This window comes from Octopus sinensis, linkage group LG30 (genome assembly GCF_006345805.1).
Source record: "Octopus sinensis linkage group LG30, ASM634580v1, whole genome shotgun sequence".
In the NCBI taxonomy this organism is placed as follows: domain Eukaryota; kingdom Metazoa; phylum Mollusca; class Cephalopoda; order Octopoda; family Octopodidae; genus Octopus; species Octopus sinensis.
The window spans coordinates 8,989,416-9,011,541 of record NC_043026.1 but is presented as its reverse complement, the minus strand read 5'-3'; positions in this window follow the sequence as shown (position 1 = coordinate 9,011,541).

The following is a 22,126-nucleotide window of genomic DNA, read 5'->3' as shown; positions in this document are numbered from 1 at the left end:
TGGCAGTGTTTCTACAGCTGGATGCCCTTCCTAATGCCAACCACTCCATGAGTGTAGTGGGTGCCTTTTACGTGCCACCTGCACAGGTGCCAGACGAGGCTGGCAGACGGCCACGATCGGATATTTTAAATACAGTCCTGCCCTGTCTCACTGTAGCATTGCTCTCCGCTAGTCCTGACCTGTATGTTCCACCCCCATTCCCTGTCTTACTGTATTATTGCTATTGGCTTGCCCTCAACCTATGTCTTCCACCCACATGTAACAAGAAAACTTTTTGCACACCCTGCCCCCAACAAACCAATCTACATCTCTTCTTCACATTCCTTCCATACACTATGCCTACCTCTCACTCCCCCAATCCTTCCCTCATGGTGCTGTTCCTCTGAATCATTGCTATCCAGTAGCCCCCTGACTCTATATAATACCCAGGTTGTCATCACTCAACACCCCCTACACTCTAATCATGCTTCCTTTGCAGTACCCTATTCCTTTACTACCCACAAGAAGCTAAACACAGAGAGGACAAACAAGGACAGTCAAAGGGATTAAGTCGATTACATCGACCCCAGTGCGTAACTTGTACTTAATTTATCGACCCCGAAAGGATGAAAGGCAAAGTCAACCTCGGCGGAATTTGAACTCAGAACGTAGCGGCAGACGAAATACCTATTTCTTTACTACCCACAAGGGGCTAAACACAGAGCGGACAAACAAACGGATTAAGTCAATTACATCGACCCCAGTGTGTAACTGGTACTTATTTAAACGACCCCGAAATGATGTAAGGCAAAGTCGACCTCGGCAGAATTTGAACTCAGTACATAGCGCCTAACGTTTCTGCCAGCTCGTTGCCTTTGCAGTATCCTGTCCCTTATATTATGACGTTTGAACCTCAAGAGTATGGCCTAACCCTTGCCACCATCTATATCTCCCTCTTCCTTTACTCAACTATCCCCATTTACATTCTGATCCCCTCCCTATTGAATACGCCCATCATTTTGCCACTATCTCCATCATGTTGTCTCCCACCCTCTATCTCCTTCTCCTGCGTTTCCGTAAGGCTGGGTAACCATGTGTCTCCTTTGTGGCGGCACACCCGTTTCTGTCTTCATTCCTGATCTCTCTCTCTCTCTGGCCTGGTAAACTTGTACTTCCTCTACAGCAAAAGACAGATCACAACAACAGATGCTGCCCAACACACGGAACCAAACCATGAACATGCTACAGAATTTCAACTGTGATACAACTCCCACTGTTCCAGATAGAGTTCGTTAAAACTTGCCAAACCTGTTACTTCACAATATGTAAGACATTTGCCATGTATTTTTATAAGGGGTTGTAATAAATAACAGTTGCCTTGAATTTACCTGGTTCTTCTTGTCATTCTTTTGTATTCGGTAACTCCAGGCAGACAGACTAGACCAGTGAATGCATAACTAACACACAGCTACATCGAGATGAACCAGCCACGGTTAACTCGCAAGCAAAACTCATAACCAACACTCTGTATATATAAGTGTGTATGTATATGTGTCTGTGTCTGTCTCCAAGTATTTCATGACAACTGGTGTTGGTGTGTTTACATCTTCATATCTTGGCTGTTCAGCAAAAGGGGCCATTAGAATAAGCACTAGATTTAATTAAAAAAGAAAAATAAGTATTGCAATCGATTCATTCAACTGAAATTTCTTCTGGGCGGTGCCCCCCACTATGTATACAATCAAATGACTGAAACAAGTAAAAGATGAAAGAAACACCAACACAGACACACATGAGACAATGGCCATTTTTAGACGATGCAAGATTAAGAGCAACTGGATGAGGCTGGATATAACCAACACTCATTATATGTATGTCTTCGATGTTGATCTCCCAGTATTGCTTGACGACTGATGCTGGTGCGTTTACGTCCCTGTAACTTAGCTGTTTAGCAAAAGAGACCGATAGAATAAGCACCAGGCTTAGCAAAAGAATAAGTACTGGGGTCGATTCATTTGACTAAAATTTCTTTGTGGCATTGCTCCAGGTCGGCCGCAATCATATCATTGAATTTGATAAAAGATGAGAGAAATACAAACAAAGATGATGCAAGATTAACCCTTTCGTTACTGTATTTATTTTGAGATGCTCTGTGTTTCTTTCAATTATTTTAAATATAACAAAGAAATCGAAATTGAACCAATCTTATGACTGGCACCCGGCAGTTGCCAGGACCGCTGGACTGACTCCTGTGCAGGTGGCAAGTGAAGAAACACCATTTAGACCCGGCCATCCTCAAAAAATCTGGAAAGACCAGACTTTCGGCTGATTGGGTCCATAGGGTCAAAACAGCTTTTGATCCCTCCCAATCAGCTGCAGGCAACACTTTCACATTAAGCAGCATGGTACTGCTACCACCCAGACCCCAGCGGATAGAGTCCTCTATCCACTCGGGCTCAACTCCGGCTGGCAAACCGCAGATCCAAGCTTTCAACAATTTCTTTCCACAATAGCTTGGAAGAAAGATTATTTCCTCGCCCTCGAGGAGCTGACTTGCAAAATCGCAAGCTTCTTAGGGGGAGTCAAACAGCAACCAGACCGTTGCATATTTGACTCCCCGTGAAATAAATTTAATGGCTGGCATGTAATCTGCCAGCTCATTCAAAATTGTGGCCCTCGGGAAGACGGCTATGGTGTCGAGCGACTTTGAATAAGTCCTCAACACCACCGTCTTCCTTTCAAGCTCTTTTCACCATTTTTGGGGAGGTGTCAAGTCCAACACAAGAAATTCCTTTGCCATTTCAACACAAAGTTCAATTACAGTTCAAAATGTAAGAAAATAAAACAAGACACAAAAAAGAAGGGAAGAAATAAAATAAAAAATAACAGTTCAAAAAAGAGTTCTTTTATTCTTTTAAATAAACGAAAGCTTTGAAGAAGAGAGTTCAAATCCAGGCAAAGAAATAAATTAATTTTCGGCCGAAAAGGTACTCCTGGCCAAATGTACATAGGTTCCTTGGTATGAATCGTCTTTACCCGTAATTGGTAAAAGAAATCCAAACACAATACTGGCTACAGCCAACGGTAACTGTACCAGGTTCTAATAATTCAGGCGAGGATACGTCCCTCCACTGTCTTTTTTTTTTTTAATGAATCCAAAATATTCACACTAAATTCACAAAACAGCAGCCGCCGAGAGCAGGCGAAATTTGTTAACAAAAAAGAACAATATAACAAATTACACCCAGCTCAGATAAAACAAAATCACTTGCCTCGACAACCTTCTCTGTTTTTGTTCTTTTTTCTTGTAATTGGCCAGAGCCAAAACACTCACGTCCACCTTGCAAAAACAGTCCTTCCTGCCTTGGTTAATCCTCAGACACAAAGATAATTTACGCAAAGAAATTAATTTTTGCGGAGGGGCTACGCCTCCTCGAAAACACAATTCTCACTGCAAAGTGAGTCTTTATAGGCGGCCACAGACAGGCAAATGTCTGGAGCAGAGTGGAGTCTATTACTCACAAAAAATATTAAATACAGGGCAACAAACTCCACTAAGCCCTCAAAAATACGACAAACGCCTACCTGTAGTCGAGCCTCAAAGTTCAAAATTTCACGACGAAAGACGTGACATCAAGCAGCAAGAACTCTCCGCCAAAAACAAACACATCTGTCTCCGACAAAGGTAAGCAAGCTACTTACCACACAACTACTCCTGTTTACTCAATTTGAAAACTCTTTGTATTATCTTTTATCTCTTGTGTCTGTGTGTGTGTGCGCCTAAGTTCATATATGAGTAGAGTCCCTTTAATATCACGCAAAAATTGATAAAAATTTGAGAATTAAAATTAAATATCTTTTTTCTAATTCATAGAATTTTACTAAACCTTTGGATGGCAAATTGAAAATAATGTGAATAAATAAACATCACATTTGACAGAATAACCTGCATGGTAAAGGGTTTCAATAACCCCTTACAGATTATGATTTAGCGCAAGTATTAGTGGGATTGCTTCTTCCCCTTATGAACACGTTTGTGAGAAGTTAAGTTGCCACGTTGAGTAAATGACCTTCCACAGATATCACAAGGATATAGCTTCTCTCCTGTATGGATACGTTTGTGAGAAGCTAAGTTGCCACTTTGAGAGAATGATTTACCACAGATTTCACAAGAATATGGTGTTTCTCCTGTATGAATACGTTTATGAATAGTTAGGTGGCCACTTTGAGAGAATGATTTACCACAGATTTCACAGTGAAATGGTGTCTCTCCTGTATGAATACGTTTGTGTAAAGTCAAATAAAGTTTTTGAGAGAATAATTTACCACAGATATCACAAGAATATGGTGTTTCTCCTGTATGAATACGTCTGTGTCCAGTTAAGTTACAACTCACGGAGAATGATTTACCACAGATATCACAGTGGTATGGCTTCTCTCCTGTATGGGAACGTTTGTGAGTAGTTAAGCTGCAACTTTGAGAGAATGATTTACCACAGATATCACAATGATATGGTGACTCTCCTGTATGAATACGTTTATGATAAGTTAGAGCACTTTTACCAGAAAATAATTTACCACAGATATTACAGGAATATGGTGTCTCTCCTGTATGAATACGTTTGTGATTAGTTAAAGCACTTCTTTGAGAGAATGATTTACCACAGACTTCACAGTGAAATGGCTTCTCTCCTGTATGACAATACTGGTGATTATTTAAAACACTTTGGTAAGAGAAACTTGTACCACAGACACTACAATGATATGGCTTCTCTCCTGTATGAATACGTTTGTGGGTAGTCAAGGTAATTTTTTGAGAGAATGATTTACCACAGATTTCACAGTGAAATGGCTTCTCTCCTGTATGAATACGTTTGTGACTATTTAAGGTACCTTTTTTTGAGAAAGACTTTTTACACACATCACAGTCATGTGACAATTTTTGTCTCTCCTTTTTGCTATCTTCTGGAAAAATATGTTCCTTCACTTTCTCACTCTTTTCCATTATTTTTCCTTCAACTTCACAATATACGTTCTTTTTTTATTCTTTTTGCTTCTATAGTCTTTTGTTTACAAATATTTCAACTGTTATATTTCTGGCCACTGTTACCTTTGTCACAAAACAACTAAATTTATCCACGTTCAATCTGCAAACAGGCTCATCTTGTAGACACTCCAGCCAGTGATGTCCAGAAGGTTTGCTAATAACACAATTCAGAGTAAATATATCAGAGGAATTCCACCACAGATTTATAGAAACAATCTTATATATCTGTTCTGTACAATATTTCCATTTTGGTCTTTAAAAAGCTGATAAATAATGAGAATGTATCTTCAGTTATGCCAATGTCATCTGATATTCTGAAAGAATAAAGAAACAACAATGTAAGATATAGAGGCTACTTAAAAAAATACAGATTCAACATTTCCATAAAGATAAACTCTAGAAACAAACATTTAACTGAACAACAGAACTTTCTAATTTATTAATATTTACATCACAAAATCCTGTTTGAAGCTAACATATTTCTAAACTCCCGCTCCACATTCATAAATACACACACACACACTTTTTTACTGGTTTCAGTTGTTTTGACTGTGGTCATGCTGGAGCACCAACTTTAAAGGCTTCAGTCAATAGAATCAATGCTAGGACTTATTTTTTGAGCTTAGCACTTATTCTATCAGCCACTTTTGCCAAACCACAAGTTTATGGGGACATAAACACACCAACACTGTTTGTCAAGTGTTGAAGGGGTGGGAGGACAACACACCCACCCACACACACATATATATATATTGGGCTTCCTTCAGTTTCCATCTCCCAAATCCATTCACAAGGCCAGAGGATATTGTAGAAAATGTATGTCTGTGACTAGTAACCTAACAGCTCACAATTTCTTCTCTTTAACTCCATAAAGAGAAAAAATTATTGGAAATAGTCATTACTCATTTTGCCCCATGAGGAGATTTCACGATTGATTACAAAAAGTTTATCAGCTAAGCAAATGGCCTTCCCTGAATGCATTGAAAACATTATAACAGAATCACTATTTCAGGAAATTATCATTGTTCTCTTTGAGTGTGTAGAAAGAGAAATTTGGCAGAGGCAAGAAAAGGTGAAATTGTCTCTTCAAATTATCCAGAATTACATTTGAAAACAAAGACTCAAACACATCAATATCTATCCTTCGACATCTTAAAGATCAGAAATGCAAAAAGCTATTCAAGTATCGAATTCAAATGAAAGAGAATCAGAGAAAAATTGCAAATGATGTGAAATTAATGAATATCGAATAAATGGGGGAAAAAAATCAACATAAAATATCATCAACAGTTTCTTCAAGATCTCTTCGTGGTTAGGGCAGCGGACACGCGGTCGTAGAATTGCGGTTTCGATTCCCAGACCGGGCGTTGTGAGTGTTTATTGAGCGAAAACACCAAAAAGCTCCACGAGGCCCCGGCAGGGGATGGTGGTGATCCCTGCTGTACTCTTTCACCACAACTTTCTCCCACTCTTACTTCCTGTTTCTGTTGTACCTGTATTTCAAAGGGCCGGCCTTGTCACTCTCTGTGTCACGCTGAATGTCCCCGAGAACTAAGTTAAGGGTGCACGTGTCTGTGGAGTGCTCAGCCACTTACACGTTAATTTCACGAGCAGGCTGTTCCGTTGATTCGGATCAACCGGAACCCTCATCGTCGTAACCGACTGAGTGCTTCCAATCCACAAACTACACAATTTTCTCAATAAAGCCAAGAGGAAAAGATGTTTTATGTAACACATTCTACCAGTATACGAAGTTTAAAACTTTTTAGTTACCTAGAAATTATGATAAAAACTGCCGTTCAAACAGAAAAGATCCATAAACTTTGCCTTTCACTTTTTTTCTGCTGGGGTTCAATAAAATAAATACCAGTTGACTACTCGGGTCCATGAAATCGACTGACACTTGACCCTCCCCGAAATTTCTGGTTTTCTACCAAAATCTTTAAAAAACAAAAGAAAAAAAGAAGAAAAACCAGTATTTCATACGCATGCGCACTAAGCGTATTTCCGCCTCCATTCATTCATTTTAACAAACTTGATTTAAGTCGGAATTTCTCTCAATTCACTCCCAAACACATTTATAATACATTTCTCAACCACCTGGCGCACTTCTAACAACAACACCATCCTTTTTTAAACCATTTCCGTAAGTATTAAACTATTTAATTTCTAAATACTTCCTGTCTCAGATGTCCTTTGATTTGTGCGACATTTGGCTGCTATTTCTAGCTATGGAGGCTACCTTCTACACTTTCCATCATTTTCCCACGTTTCTTGTGTTTTCACTGTGGATAAATGCCAGAAACGGCCTCAGACTCACCGATATTTTAAATCGTAAACAGAAGCAACCAGGGGCGAAGAATAGGGTTGAAAAAAAATCATAAATGTGTTTATGAAGAGAAAAACTTCAAAAGATGGGAAAGTGAAACGAGGAGGGTTGTCTTAGGATGTGCTAGAAACAACAGCCAAATCTCCCTTAAATCACACTTTTTCCTTTGAAAATATTTACAATATTTTATTTTTTTGTTACCGAAAAGGTTTCTCCCATCGTTTTTAAGGGTAAAAATATGTTTGTTTTTTTTTTTTTTCAAGTGAAAAGTGAAGGGGCTGGTGGTAAATGAAATTTTGAGAATGCGATTTTTCAAAATACTTTTTTTCAGAATCGGATTCTCCAGAACCAAAAAGTGGGATTCCGTAAAAAACAAAAGAAATATATATATATATATATATATATATATATAAAATACAAAATGGGACAAGAACGCAAAACATCCAAATAGACGATACAAAAAACACGGACGGGTCATTGGAAGCCTTCTTCAGTCAAGAACCGGATCATCCTCGCAATCCATTTTACCCTAACTTATGACGGAAAAATCGGATCTTGTAAATTTTCCGAAAGTCCCCCACCCCCCGGGTCGTTAGCGCAGTTTTTTTTTTTTTTTTCATTTTCGTTTTCTACATAGTTACGGACAAAACCCTTTGTAACTTTCGTCCTGTGTTTTGTCCCTTTATGTTTTAATTGATTTTTGTTAGCCCTTGTGGCCAATAAACGAACGAATTATTATTATTATTATTTTGTTGTCTTTGAACGACGATAATTTCCTGAAACAGTGATTCTGTTATAATGGTTTCAATGCATTTAGGGAAGGCCATTTGCTTAGCTGATGTACTTTTTGTAGGCATTTAAACAAGAGGTCTATAAGTCCCCTATTCATCAATTTCACAATATCATCATCATCATCATCGTTTAGCATCCGTTTTCCATGCTAGCATGGGTTGGACGGTTCAACTGGGGTCTGGGAAGCCAGAAGGCTGCACCAGGCCCAGTCTGATCTGGCAAAGTTTCTACGGCTGGATGCCTTTCCTAACGCCAACCTCTCCATGAGTGTAGTGGGTGCTTTTTATGTGCCAGACGAGTCTGGCAAACAGCCATGCCCGGATGGTGCTTTTTACGTGATATATATATATATATATATACACACACACATATATAAATGTTGTGCAGTAGGAATGTGTAACTGGAATTTAGAAATATGTTAACTTCACACAAGATTTTCTGATGTAAATATTAATAAATTAGAAAGTTCTGTTGTTCAGTTAAATGTTTATTTCTAGAGTTTATCTTTATGGAAATGTTGAATCTGTATTTTTTTAAGTAGCCTCTATATCTTACACTTGTTTCTTTATTATTTCAGAATATCAGATGACATTGGCATAACTGAAGATACATTCTCATTATTTATCATCTTTTAAAGATCAAATTGAAAATATTGTACAGAACAGATATATAAGATTGTTTCTATAAATCTATGGTGGAATTCCTCTGATATATTTACTCTGAAATATGTTATTAGCAAATCTTCTGGACATCACTGGCTGGAGTGTCTACAAGATGTGTCTCTTTGCAAATTAAACTTGGATAAATTTACTAACGAGTTTTGGGACAAAGGTAACACTGGACAGAAATACAGCAGTCGAAATATATGTAAACAAAGACTATAGAAGTACAAAGAAGAAAACATATATATATATATATATATATATATATATATATATTTTGTGATTTTCAAAGAAAAATAATGGAAAAGAGTGAGAAACTAAAGGATCTGACTTTTCCAGGAGAAAAAGGGAAACAAAAATTGTCACATGACGGTGATGTGTGTAAAAAGTCCTTCTCTGAAAAGGGTAACTTGTATAAGCACAAACGTATTCATACGGTAGAGAAGCCATTTCATTGTGACATCTGTGGTAAATCATTCTCTCAAAAGGCTCACTTGAATATGCACAAGCGTATTCATACAGGGGAGAAACCATTTCACTGTGACATCTGTGGTAAATCATTCTCTCAAAATAATAACTTGACTACACACAAACGTATTCATACTGGAGAGAAGCCTTATCGTTGTGATGTCTGTGGTAAATCATTCTCTGACCGAAGTCATTTAAATTCTCACAAACATATTCATACAGGAGAGAAGCCATTTCACTGTGACATCTGTGGTAAATCATTCCATCACAGGAATAACTTGACTATACACAAACGTATTCATACTGGTGAAAAGCCTTATCACTGTGTTATCTGTGGTACACCATTCTCTGATAGAAGTGCTTTAAATTATCACAAACGTGTTCATACAGGGGAGAAGCCACATCAGTGTAACATTTGTGGTAAACCATTCTCTCAGAAAAATGACTTGACAAGACACAAACGTCTTCATACAGGAGAGAAACCGTACTCCTGTAATATCTGTGGTTATTCATTCTCTCAAAGGAGTGCTTTAACTTCTCACAAACGAATTCATACAAGTGAGATCCCATGTTCCTGTGACGTCTGTGGTAAATCATTCTCTCGCAACAGTGCTTTAACTTCTCATAAACGTATTCATACAGGAGAGAAGCCATGCCACTGTGATATTTGTGGCAAATCTCTCTCTACCAGTAGGAAGTTAACTATTCATAAACGTATTCATACAGGAGAGACACCATATTCTTGTGATATCTGTGGTAAATCATTCTCTCAAAGTGGGTGTTTAACTACTCATAAACGTATTCATACAGGAGAGAAGCCCTATCACTGTGATGTCTGTGGTAAATCATTCTCTCAAAGTGGGTGTTTAACTACTCATAAACGTATTCATACAGGAGAGAAGCCCTGTCACTGTCATGTCTGTGGTAAATCATTCTCTCACAGTGGGAACTTAACTGTTCACAAACGTTTCCATACAGGAGAGAAGCCATATAAGTGCAACATCTGTGGCAAATCTTTCTCTGCCGGTAGTAGCTTAACTAAACACAGACGTGTTCATACAGGAGAAACACCATATTCTTGCGACATTTGTGGTAAATCATTCTTTCAAAAAGGTAGCTTGACTGCACATAAACGTATTCATACAGGGGAGAGACCATATTCTTGTGATATCTGTGGTAAATCATTCTCTGTCCAAAGTGTTTTAAAATCTCACAAACGTGTTCATACACGAGATAAGCCATTTTACTGTGACATTTGTGGTAAATCATTCTTTCAAAAAGGTAGCTTGACTGCACACAAACGCATTCATACAGGGGAGAGACCATATTCTTGTGACATCTGTGGTAAATCATTCTCTGTCCAAAGTGTTTTAAAATCTCACAAACGTATTCATACAGGAGAGACACCATTTCACTGTGACATTTGTGGTAAATCATTCTTTCAAAAAGGTAGCTTGATTGTACACAAACGCATTCATACTGGAGAGAAGCCATATTCTTGTGATATCTGTGGCAGGTCATTCACTCAACATGGCAACTTAACTTCTCACAAACGTGTTCATCAGGGGAAGAAGCAATCCCACTGATATTTGTGCTAAATCATAATCTGTAAGGGGTGACTGAACCCTTTACCATGCAGATTATTCTGTCGAATGTGAGGGTTATTTATTCACATTATTTTCAAGTTGTCCTGCATTAACCCACAGCTTTCAAATTTTGATGATATGATTGTGTATTTTCACAATGACATTGTAGGGTAGGTGTAAGAAGCCAACTCTGACTACTTTGATCATAAAATAGGTAGAATATTTGGGCCAGATATGGCTGGTTTAAATTCTATAGAGTGGACACTAGATGTACCAACACTTCTTACTTCTCACAAGGACCATAAGGGGCCATTATTGACTGCCATTGAAAATATTTCATCATCATCATCATCTAACATGTAACAAGAAAACTTTTTACACACCCTACCCCCAACAAACAAATCTACATCTCTTCACATTCCTTCCATACACTATGCCTACCTCTCACTCCCCCAATCCTGCCCTCATGGTGCTGTTCCTCTGTATCATTGCTCTCTGGTCGCCCCCTGACCCTATATAATACCCTGGTTGTCATCACTCAACACCCCCTACACTCTAATCATGCTTCCTTTGCAGTATCCTATTCCTTTACTACCCACAAGGGGCTAAACACAGAGAGGAGACAAAGGGATTAAGTCGATTACATTGACCCCAGTGCGTAACTGGTACTTATTCAATCGACCCTGAAAGGATGAAAGGCAAAGTCGACCTCGGCGGAATTTGAACTCAGAGCCTAACGTTTCTGCCAGCTCGCCTCCTATGCAGTATCCTGTCCCTTATATTATGACGTTTGAACATCAAGGGTATGGCCTGGCACTTGGCACCATCTATATCTCTTTCTTCCTTTACTCAACCATCCCCATTTATGTTCTGATCCCCTCCCTAGTGAATACGCCCATCATTTTGCCACTATCTCCATCGTGTTGTCTCCCACCCTCTATCTCCTTCTCCTGCATTTCCCTCAGGCTGGGTAACCATGTATCTCCTTTGTGGCAGCACACCCGTTTCTGTCTTCATTCCTGATCTCTCTCTCTCTGGCCTGGTAAACTTGTACTTCCTCTACAGCAACGGACAGATCACAACAACAGATGCTGCCCAACACACAGAACCAAACCATGAACATGCTACAGAATTTCAACTATGATACAACTTCCACTGTTCCAGATAGAGTTTGTTAAAACTTGCCAAACCTGTTACTTCACAATTTGTAAGACATTTGCCATGTATTTTTATAAGGAGTTGTAATAAATAACAGTTGCATTGAATTTACGTGGTTCTTCTTGTCATTCTTTTGTATTCGGTAACTCCAGGCAGACAGACCAGACCAGTGAATGCATAACCAACACACAGCTACATCGAGATGAACCAGCCACAGTTAACTCGCAAGCAAAACTCATAACCAACACTCTGTATATATAAGTGTGTATGTATATGTGTCTGTGTCTGTCTCCCAGTATTTCATGACAACTGGTGTTGGTGTGTTTACATCTTCATATCTTGGCTGTTCAGCAAAAGGGGCCATTAGAATAAGCACTAGATTTAATTACAAAAAAATAAGTATTGGGGTTGATTCATTCAACTAAAATTTCTTCTGGGTGGTGCCCCAGTATGGCCACAGTCAAATGATTGAAACACAGATTTATAAAAATATTTCCAGACAGTCATCATCATCATCATCGTCGTTTAACGTCCGTTCTCCATGCTAGCATGGGTTGGACGGTTCGACCGGGGATCTGGGAAGCCAGAAGGCTGCACCAGGCTCCAGTCTTATCTGGCAGTGTTTCTACAGCTGGATGCCCTTCCTAACGCCAACCACTCCGTGAGTGTAGTGGGTGCTTTTTACGTGCCACCTGCACAGGTGCCAGGCGAGGCTGGCAACGGCCACGGTCAGATTGGTGTATTTTATGTGCCACCGGCACGGAAGCCAGACGAGGCGGTGCTGGCATCGGCCACGAGTCGGATGGTGCTTTTTACATACCACCAGACCAGGGATCCTGGCTGGTTCAATTCGATTTCGATTTCGCTTGCCCCAACATGTCTTCGCAAGCAAGGGGGTTGGCATGGGTGCCTGTTGTACGGTCAGATTGGTGTATTTTACGTGCCAGCGGAGGCGGCACTGGCATCGGCCACAGGCTTTTAATATTGCTTTCTTTTAGTACTTTTAATAATAGTTACATAGTTAATTAATAAGTAACTTTCTCCATTATAGTATAGATGTATATACACACACATATATATATATATATAATCTTTATATATAAAATGGAAGTTGTGTGTGTGAGACTCTCTGTCTCCTCCGATTTAGATTCCCAACTTCTCTCACATTTTGCGGTGCAGTTTAACCAAAAGCGGGTATCTTATAGTCGTCAATCATATCGAGCCCTTCTGGGTATTAGCGCGCATCTACAATGAGTCTACGATTAAAAAAAAAATTTACCATCATTTTTTCCCATTTTTAATGCATTTTTTTTGCTATTATATAAGTAACTCTCTAAAAATGCTTATATAGTTATTTCCCTTACAAACCCGAGCAACGCCGGGTGATACTGCTAGTGTATATATATATTAATTCCAAGAAAGTTAGAGGTTGTGAATCCAACCAACTAAGGGATAATATCTATCCAATACACAGCTGGTAGAACACCCAATTATTAATACCCAAGTGTTTTTTATTGCATTGCAATTATATTACTGAGTGTACTAAATGGGTGAGGGTAAAGAGATATTTTACCATTGATTTATAGAGCAATAAGAAAATGGAGGGGATCAATAGGTGGTATTCATCAACTTTTAGACATTATACTATGTCAATTTATTTATTTTTTAAAAAGACAATTATAACAATATACCAATCATCATCGTTTAGCATCCATTTTCCATGCTAGCATGGGTTGGACGGTTCAACTGGGGTCTGGGAAGCCAGAAGGCTGCACCAGGCCCAGTCTGATCAGGCAATGTTTCTACGGCTGGATGCCCTTCCTAACGCCAACCACTCCGTGAGTGTAGTGGGTGCTTCTGCGTGCCACTGGCACAGGTGCCAGGCAAGGCTGGCAAACGGCCATGATCGGATGGTGCTTTTTACATGCCACCGGCACAGAGGCCAGTCAGGGCAGCGCTGGCTATGGCCAAGTGCGGATGGTTCTCTTACGTGCCACTGGCACTGGTATCACAACTACAAATTCCATTGATGTTGATCGATATGTATGACATATTATGCTTTACATATATAATATATAGAATATAAAAATATCAGTAATTATTAAAATATATAACATACATGAATATGAATTGGGAAAATATCTTACAGCTGTTTCAGCCAAGAGGTAAAAATACCTCATTCTACCTTTATTCCTCCAGTAGACTGAAGTAATTAGTAGATGAAATTGAGGTACTTGGGTGTTTCTCTAGGCTTCATCGGAGATTTTAGAAAGTATATAAGGTTAAGTTATAAATATAAATACACACACATATACATAAATACATATACCTACACTTAAATATACATGTATATGCATACAAATGAATTAGTTATTATTATTATATGTATTATATTACTCATAGTAGATAAAATATGAACTGGTATACTCTTTACTCTCTTTTACTTGTTTCAGTCATTTGACTGCGGCCATACTGGAGCACTGCCTTTAGTCGAGCAAATCGACCCCAGGACTTATTCTTTGTAAGCCCAGTACTTATTCTATCGGTCTCTTTTACAGGGATGTAAACACACCACCATCGGTTGTGAAGCGAAGTTGGGGGAACAAACACAGACACACAAACATACACACACGCACACATATATATATATATATACATATACATATATACAACAGGCTTCTTTCAGTTTCCGTCTACCAAATCCACTCACAAGGCTTTAGTCAGCCCGAGGCTATAGCAGAAGACACTTGCCCAAGGTGCCACCCAGTATAGGAATGAACCCGGAACCATGTGGTTGATTAGCAAGCTACTTACCACACAGCCACTCCTGTGATAAGTTGTTTGTTGCTTTAAAGAGTAAAACTCATGACCCACATAATACAGACATAGCCTGAAACGTCTCTGCCAACACTGCTTTTCAGTCTGTTAACCTATTTCTGTCTATAAACGACACACCCAATCGTCAATCATTATTCACTGTTTTCTCAACCATGAATCTACACTTTTCAAAAGCCTTTCTTGCTCAATACATACTCTCTTTTACTTGTTTCTGTCATTTGACCGCGGCCATGCTGGAGCACTGCCTTTAGTCGAGCAAATCGACCCCAGGACTTATTCTTTTGTAAGCCCAGTACTTATTCTATCGGTCTCTTTTACTTGTTTCAGTCATTTGACTGTGGCCATGCTGGAGCACTGCCTTTAGTCGAGCAAATCGACCCCAGGACTTATTCTTTTGTAAGCCCAGTACTTATTCTATCAGTCTCTTTTACTTGTTTCAGTCATTTGACTGTGACCATGCTGGAGCACTGCCTTTAGTCGAGCAAATCGACCCCAGGACTTATTCTTTGTAAGCCCAGTACTTATTCTATCGGTCTCTTTTACAGGGATGTAAACACACCACCATCGGTTGTGAAGCGAAGTTGGGGGAACAAACACAGACACACAAACATACACACACGCACACATATATATATATATATATACATATACATATATACAACAGGCTTCTTTCAGTTTCCGTCTACCAAATCCACTCACAAGGCTTTAGTCAGCCCGAGGCTATAGCAGAAGACACTTGCCCAAGGTGCCACCCAGTATAGGAATGAACCCGGAACCATGTGGTTGATTAGCAAGCTACTTACCACACAGCCACTCCTGTGATAAGTTGTTTGTCGCTTTAAAGAGTAAAACTCATGACCCACATAATACAGACATAGCCTGAAATGTCTCTGCCAACACTGCTTTTCAGTCTGTTAACCTATTTCTGTCTATAAACGACACACCCAATCGTCAATCATTATTCACTGTTTTCTCAACCATGAATCTACACTTTTCAAAAGCCTTTCTTGCTCAATACATACTCTCTTGCAGCTGTTTCAGCCAAGAGGTAAAAATACCTCATTCTACCTTTATCCCTCCAGCAGACTGAAGTAATTAGTAGATGAAATTGAGGTACTTGGGTGTTTCTCTAACTTCATCAGAGATTTTAGAAAGTAAATAAGGTTAAGTTATAAATATAAATACACACACATATACATAAATACATATACCTACACTTAAATGTACATGTATATGCATACAAATGAATTAGTTATTATTATTGTTATTATTATTATTATATGTATTATATTACTCATAGTAGATAAAATATAAACAGGTATGAGAAAATTATTATAAGAGGAGTATCAAAATCCATATATCTTTAGGTTATTTTAGTTACGTAAGAACGAAACTGTATATATGTGAGGAATACACCTGTATACACACACACACACATGTATACATATCAACATCAATGGAATTTGTAGTTGTCATACCAGTGCCAGTGGCACGTAAGAGAACCATCTGAATGTGGCCGTAGCCAGTGCCGAGTGCCGGTGGCACGTAAGAGAAGCATCCGAATGTGGCCGTAGCCAGCGCCGTGGGCCGGTGGCACGTAAGAGAACCATCCGAATGTGGCCGTAGCCAGCGCCGTGGGCCGGTGGCACGTAAGAGAACCATCCGAATGTGGCCGTAGCCAGCGCCGTGAGCCGGTGGAACGTAAGAGAACCATCCGAACGTGGCCGTAGCCAGCGCCGAGTGCCGGTGGCACGTAAGAGAAGCATCCGAATGTGGCCGTAGCCAGCGCCGTGGGCCGGTGGCACGTAAGAGAACCATCCGAACGTGGTCGTAGCCAGTGCCGCATGGACTGGCCTCCATGCCAGTGACACATAACAAACACCAACCGATTGTGGCTGTTGCCACCCACGCCTGGCATCCATGCCGGTGGCACGTAAAAAGCACCATCCGAGCGTGGCCGTTTGCCAGCTTCGTCTGGCACCTGTGCCGGTGTCACGTAAAGAGCACCATCCGATTATGGCCGTTTGCTAGCCTCATCTGGCACCAGTGCCGGTGGCACGTAAAGAGTACCATCCGATTGTGGCCGTTTGCCAGCTCCGCCTGGCACCAGTGCCGGTGGCACATAAAAAGCACCCACTACACTCACAGAGTGGTTGGCATTAGGAAGGGCATCCAGCTGTAGAAACACTGCCAGATCTGACTGGCCTGGTGCAGCCTTCGGGCTTCCCAGACCCCAGTTGAACTGTCCAACCCATGCTAGCATGGAAAGCGGACGTTAAACAATGATGATGATATATATATATATTTCCATAGAAACATATTCATAGGTACATACGTATTAGATGTGTTTAGAAGGAAGGGTTAATGCAGTAGTTTGTCTCGTTATAATTATATTATATAATTATAACAATAATACACAAACTTATATATATTTTCATATAAACATGTGATATATTTATTTCTTCGTTATTTTTATGTATGTATATTGTTATAATTGTCCTTTTAGTAAATAAATAAATTGACATAATATAATGTCTAAAAGTTGATGAATACCAACTATTGATCCCCTCCATTTTCTTATTGCTCTCTCTCTCTCTCTCTCTCTATATATATATATATATATATATATATATATAGAGAGAGAGAGAGAGAGAGAGAGATATATATATATATAGATATATATATACTCTTTACTCTTTCACTTGTTTCAGTCATTTGACTGCGGCCATGCTGGAGCACCGCCTTTAGTTGAGCAAATCGACCCCGGGACTTATTCTTTGTAAGCCCAGTACTTATTCTATCGGTCTCTTTTGCCGAACCGCTAAGTGACGGGGATGTAAACACACCAGCTTCGGTTGTCAAGCAATGCTAGAGTGACAAACACAGACACATACATATATATATATATACATATATACGGCAGGCTTCTTTCAGTTTCCGTCTACCAAATCCACTCACAAGGCATTGGTTGGCCCGAGGCTATAGCAGAAAACACTTGCCCAAGATGCCACGCAGTGGGACTGAACCCGGAACCATGTGGTTGGTTAGCAAGCTACTTACCACACAGCCACTCTTGCGCCTATATATATATATGTTACAAATATACACATACCATACATTTAAACAAATACAGAAAAGTTGTCATGGTAACGTGCCCACACACGCCTATAAACTTTTTCCTGGAATGCTATCACTCCCATGTCAACTGCTGCAGAAGTCATATCTATGTGACTGTTGGACTGAAGTGGTTTGACAAGATTTTGCTGAGAAATAAAGAAACTTCAGGTTGAAACTGAAACATAATAGCTGAGGCAGGTAAATATAAATCTTATTGCGATAATTGTTTTAATTAACAGACAATTTACTAATACTTTTACCTCACTGAAGATTCATTAGAACTATTTCAAAAATGAATATAACTGTTATATAGAGATAATGGTGTCACTGAGACCCAAAGGTGTCAGGTTATGCTGAATAAGTGCTGTAGACAGACCATAGTTAAGTTCCAGATTCTGTAATTTTGCGAATAAAGGGTTCAACGTTGGTTCTATGTCAGCGTGTGTATATAAGAATTTTTTGCGTAATGAGATAAAAAAACTAAGGCTGTATAGATATTAGAACATTTATAGTTAGAAGGTCTGACAGCTGTTTCTAGGATATTTATTAATAATATCCCTGTACTGTTATATACAAATTTGTTTATTTTCAGATAATATTCTATAAGACTAGAAACTGTTAAAACATTTTAGACTGTTATATTACCAAATAAATCATTTTATTTACATTTACAGAATATAACATAAAGAGCAATCTTTCGTCTCTAGTAGACCTTTCCGTCGATTTCCGTAAAAAAATTTTTTTTTTTACGTATGGGCTTGTGGGAACTTTTGAAGTAATGAGAGCGAAAGAGACTAAGAGAAAGCGATTGTATGACGAGGGAAGTTCTTTTGAAGTTACCGTTCAGGGGGACTGTTGATGTACATTTGTGTGTGTGTGTGTGTGTGTTTGATGGGGTGTGGGAGACAGACAGTATGTTGTGTAAGTGAAGTGCTTCTGTTAGTGTGTGTGTGAAGAGACAGAGTAATGTGTGAAAGAGAGAGATAACTGAAATTTTTTACTCGGTGTATGTGTATATGTATGTATATTACTTCAAAAGTTCCCGCAAGCCCATATGTAAAAAAAAAAATTTTTTTACGGAAATCGATGGAAAGGTCTACTAGAGACGAAAGATCGCCATATAAAGTATAGTTTGGTTATAACTATTTTAAAACTGATGAAAATTAAGGAAATTAAGATGTTTATATCAAATGAAACCCTATTTTTGGTAGCTTGCAGTGGATTTCTAATTCTCGAGTGAAATTTTATGATTTCTAAATCAATTTTACAGCTAAAAAATTAATTAGTTATTTTATCCTAAACTTCATATATTTATACACTTAATCAAGGAGAGAAGGGCCCTGCCTATGACCCTTTATTTTTCCAGGGTCTCTGAGGTAGATTTCCAGGGTGGCAGGTAGATTTCCTCCAGACAGGTGACCTAACAGAAATGCATAAAACAGAGAATTACACTGCTAAAAGGACACCCTCTAGTTCAATAGATTAAATCTACTGCCCAGGTAGGTCACCGTGGGATTTGAACTCAAATTACAAAGAGCCAGAACAAATACTACAAGACATCTCATCCTATGTCTAATGGTTCCGCTTAACCAACACCTTAGTCTGTTATTTTATTTATCAACCCCAAAAGGATAAAAAGCAAAGTTGACCATGCCAGGATTTGAACTCAGAAAGCAGAGACTCAGAATAAATATCACAAGTTATTTCATCTAATGTTTAGTCAATTTTGCCAAGGGATCGGGTTTTTTTTCCCTTTCGAGCAACATAGTTTTTTTTTTTTAAACTGATTTTTATTTTAATATTAAATTTTCAATAAAAACGTAATTTTCCTGATAATTTTATTCACACACACACACACACACACATATATGTATGTATGTATATGAATAAAATTACCAAAAAAAATTATATACAAGGTAAACATTATAACTGCTATGTAACCTAATTACATACAAGATAACCACTGCCAAATGATCTAAATGACCTAAGGTCACTCCTTAACTATAAGTTTCCTTGCTAATGAGTTAACTTTGATCTAATCACCAATGTTAGAAACCATAATTTTAGTATATTTTAACTCTTTAACATTCAGATTTTTCCTATCAAATATAAAGCTTTTTTCTTCATATTATTTTGAATCAATGATCGTGGCAAGCTGACTGGATCATTAAAATACGGGACAAAATGTTTTGCAGCTTTTGTCTGTATTACGTTCATCATCATCATCATCATCATCATCGTTTAACGTCCGTTTTCTATGCTGGCATGAGTTGGACGGTTCAACTGGGGTCTGGGAAGCCAGAAGGCTGCATCAGGCCCAGTTTGATCTGGCAAGGTTTCTACAGCTGGATGCCCTTCCTAACGCCAACCACTCCGAGAGTGTAGTGGGTGCTTTTTATGTGCTACCTGCACGGGGGCCAGGCAAGGCTGGCAATGGCCACGGTCAGATGGTGCTTTTTACGTGCCACCGGCATAGGGGCCAGGCGAGGCTGGCAACGGCCATGATCGGATGGTGCTTTTTACGTGCCAGGCGAGGCTGGCAAACGACCACGATCGGATGGTGCTTTTCACGTGTCACCGGCACGGAGGCCCGTTGGGGTGGCACTGGCAACAGCCACATTTGGATGGTTCGCTTACTTCCTTAGTTCAAATTCTGCCAAGGTCAACTTTGCCTTTTGTCCTTTCGGGGTTGATAAATTAAGTACTGGTGAAACACTGGGGTTGATGTAATCAACGAGTCCCCTCACCCAAAACTTCAGGGCCTGTGCCTTTAGTAGTAAGGATTACTTTAAAGTGATCATGCACTATCTTGTAGCTTTGGGAGTTCAATAATATGATTGTTGCACTTTTAGAATGACATAAAAGGGCAGGTACGAGGGACCAGATCTGGTCGGTTTGAGTATAAAACATAAAATATTAGCGCTGGGCATGACTAGTTTAAATACTAATATATATGCTACATTTTACATTTACTATTAACTGTAAATCCTTGAGTATAGTCTGCCCTTGAGTATAATACGCAGGGGAGTTATAAGGGGCTGTACCTCTGAAAAGCCTAAACCTTGTGTATAATACACACCCCTTCTCTAACTTGAGTCAAGGAGGTCTATATAACGTCCATGGTTTGTAAAAATTTATACGGTAACGTCCTTTATTATTATTATTGTATATATAACATAATGCAAACGTGTAGCTTTTTTGTGCATTTTGTTGGCAGAAAATAAAGAAATAACATTTAATAAATTTTGCTTACTGCAAGTTATGGATAATTCTTTTGTGACTTCATTGCTTTTAGGATTAGCTTAAGGTATTTTCGCGCCCGACATCACTAAATGCGTCTGAATAAACATTGCTGGACAGCAAATAGAGACTCGGACATTGCCTAGAAAATATTTTTCATTTTTTACCTCGTTTATAGTACGCACTAAGGATTTTGACCTTTAAATTTTGGGAAAAAAATGCAGATTATACTCGAGGGTTTATGGTATAATAACAATTGAAATGTTTTAATATTTTGACTTTATTCTGCAGGCAAAATGCCCAGAAAAAATTTCATATGTGTTTATGTTCTGAGTTCAAATTCTGCTGGGGTCAAATTTGCCTTTCGTTTTTTCAGAGTAGATAAAATAAGTACCAGTTGAATACTGGGGTGAATCTAATCGATTTAACACCTCCCCCAAAATTGCTGGCCTTGTGCCAAATTTTGAAAGTATGATTTTAATTTTATAGATTGTTCCTTTTACATTATAAAACTTTAATATCTTATTAAATCTAAAAGGATTATATTTTAAATATAATTTTGTAAATTACATTTAATTATTTGTTTTAAACAACAATCTATCTTAAAATTTGTTTAATTTAGAAAAATTATTGGTGAGTTCTGTGGAATTATAGGCGCAGAAGTGACTGTGTGGTAAGTAGCTTGCTTACCAACCACATGGTTCCGGGTTCATTCCTATACTGTGTGGCACCTTGGGCAAGTGTCTTCTACTATAGCCTCGGGCTGACCAAAGCCTTGTGAGTGGATTTGGTAGACAGAAACTGAAAGAAGCCTGTCGTATATATGTATATATATGTGTGTCTGTGTGCATGTGTGTATGTTTGTTTGTCTGTCTTTGTTCCCCCAACGTCGCTTGACAATCGATGGTGG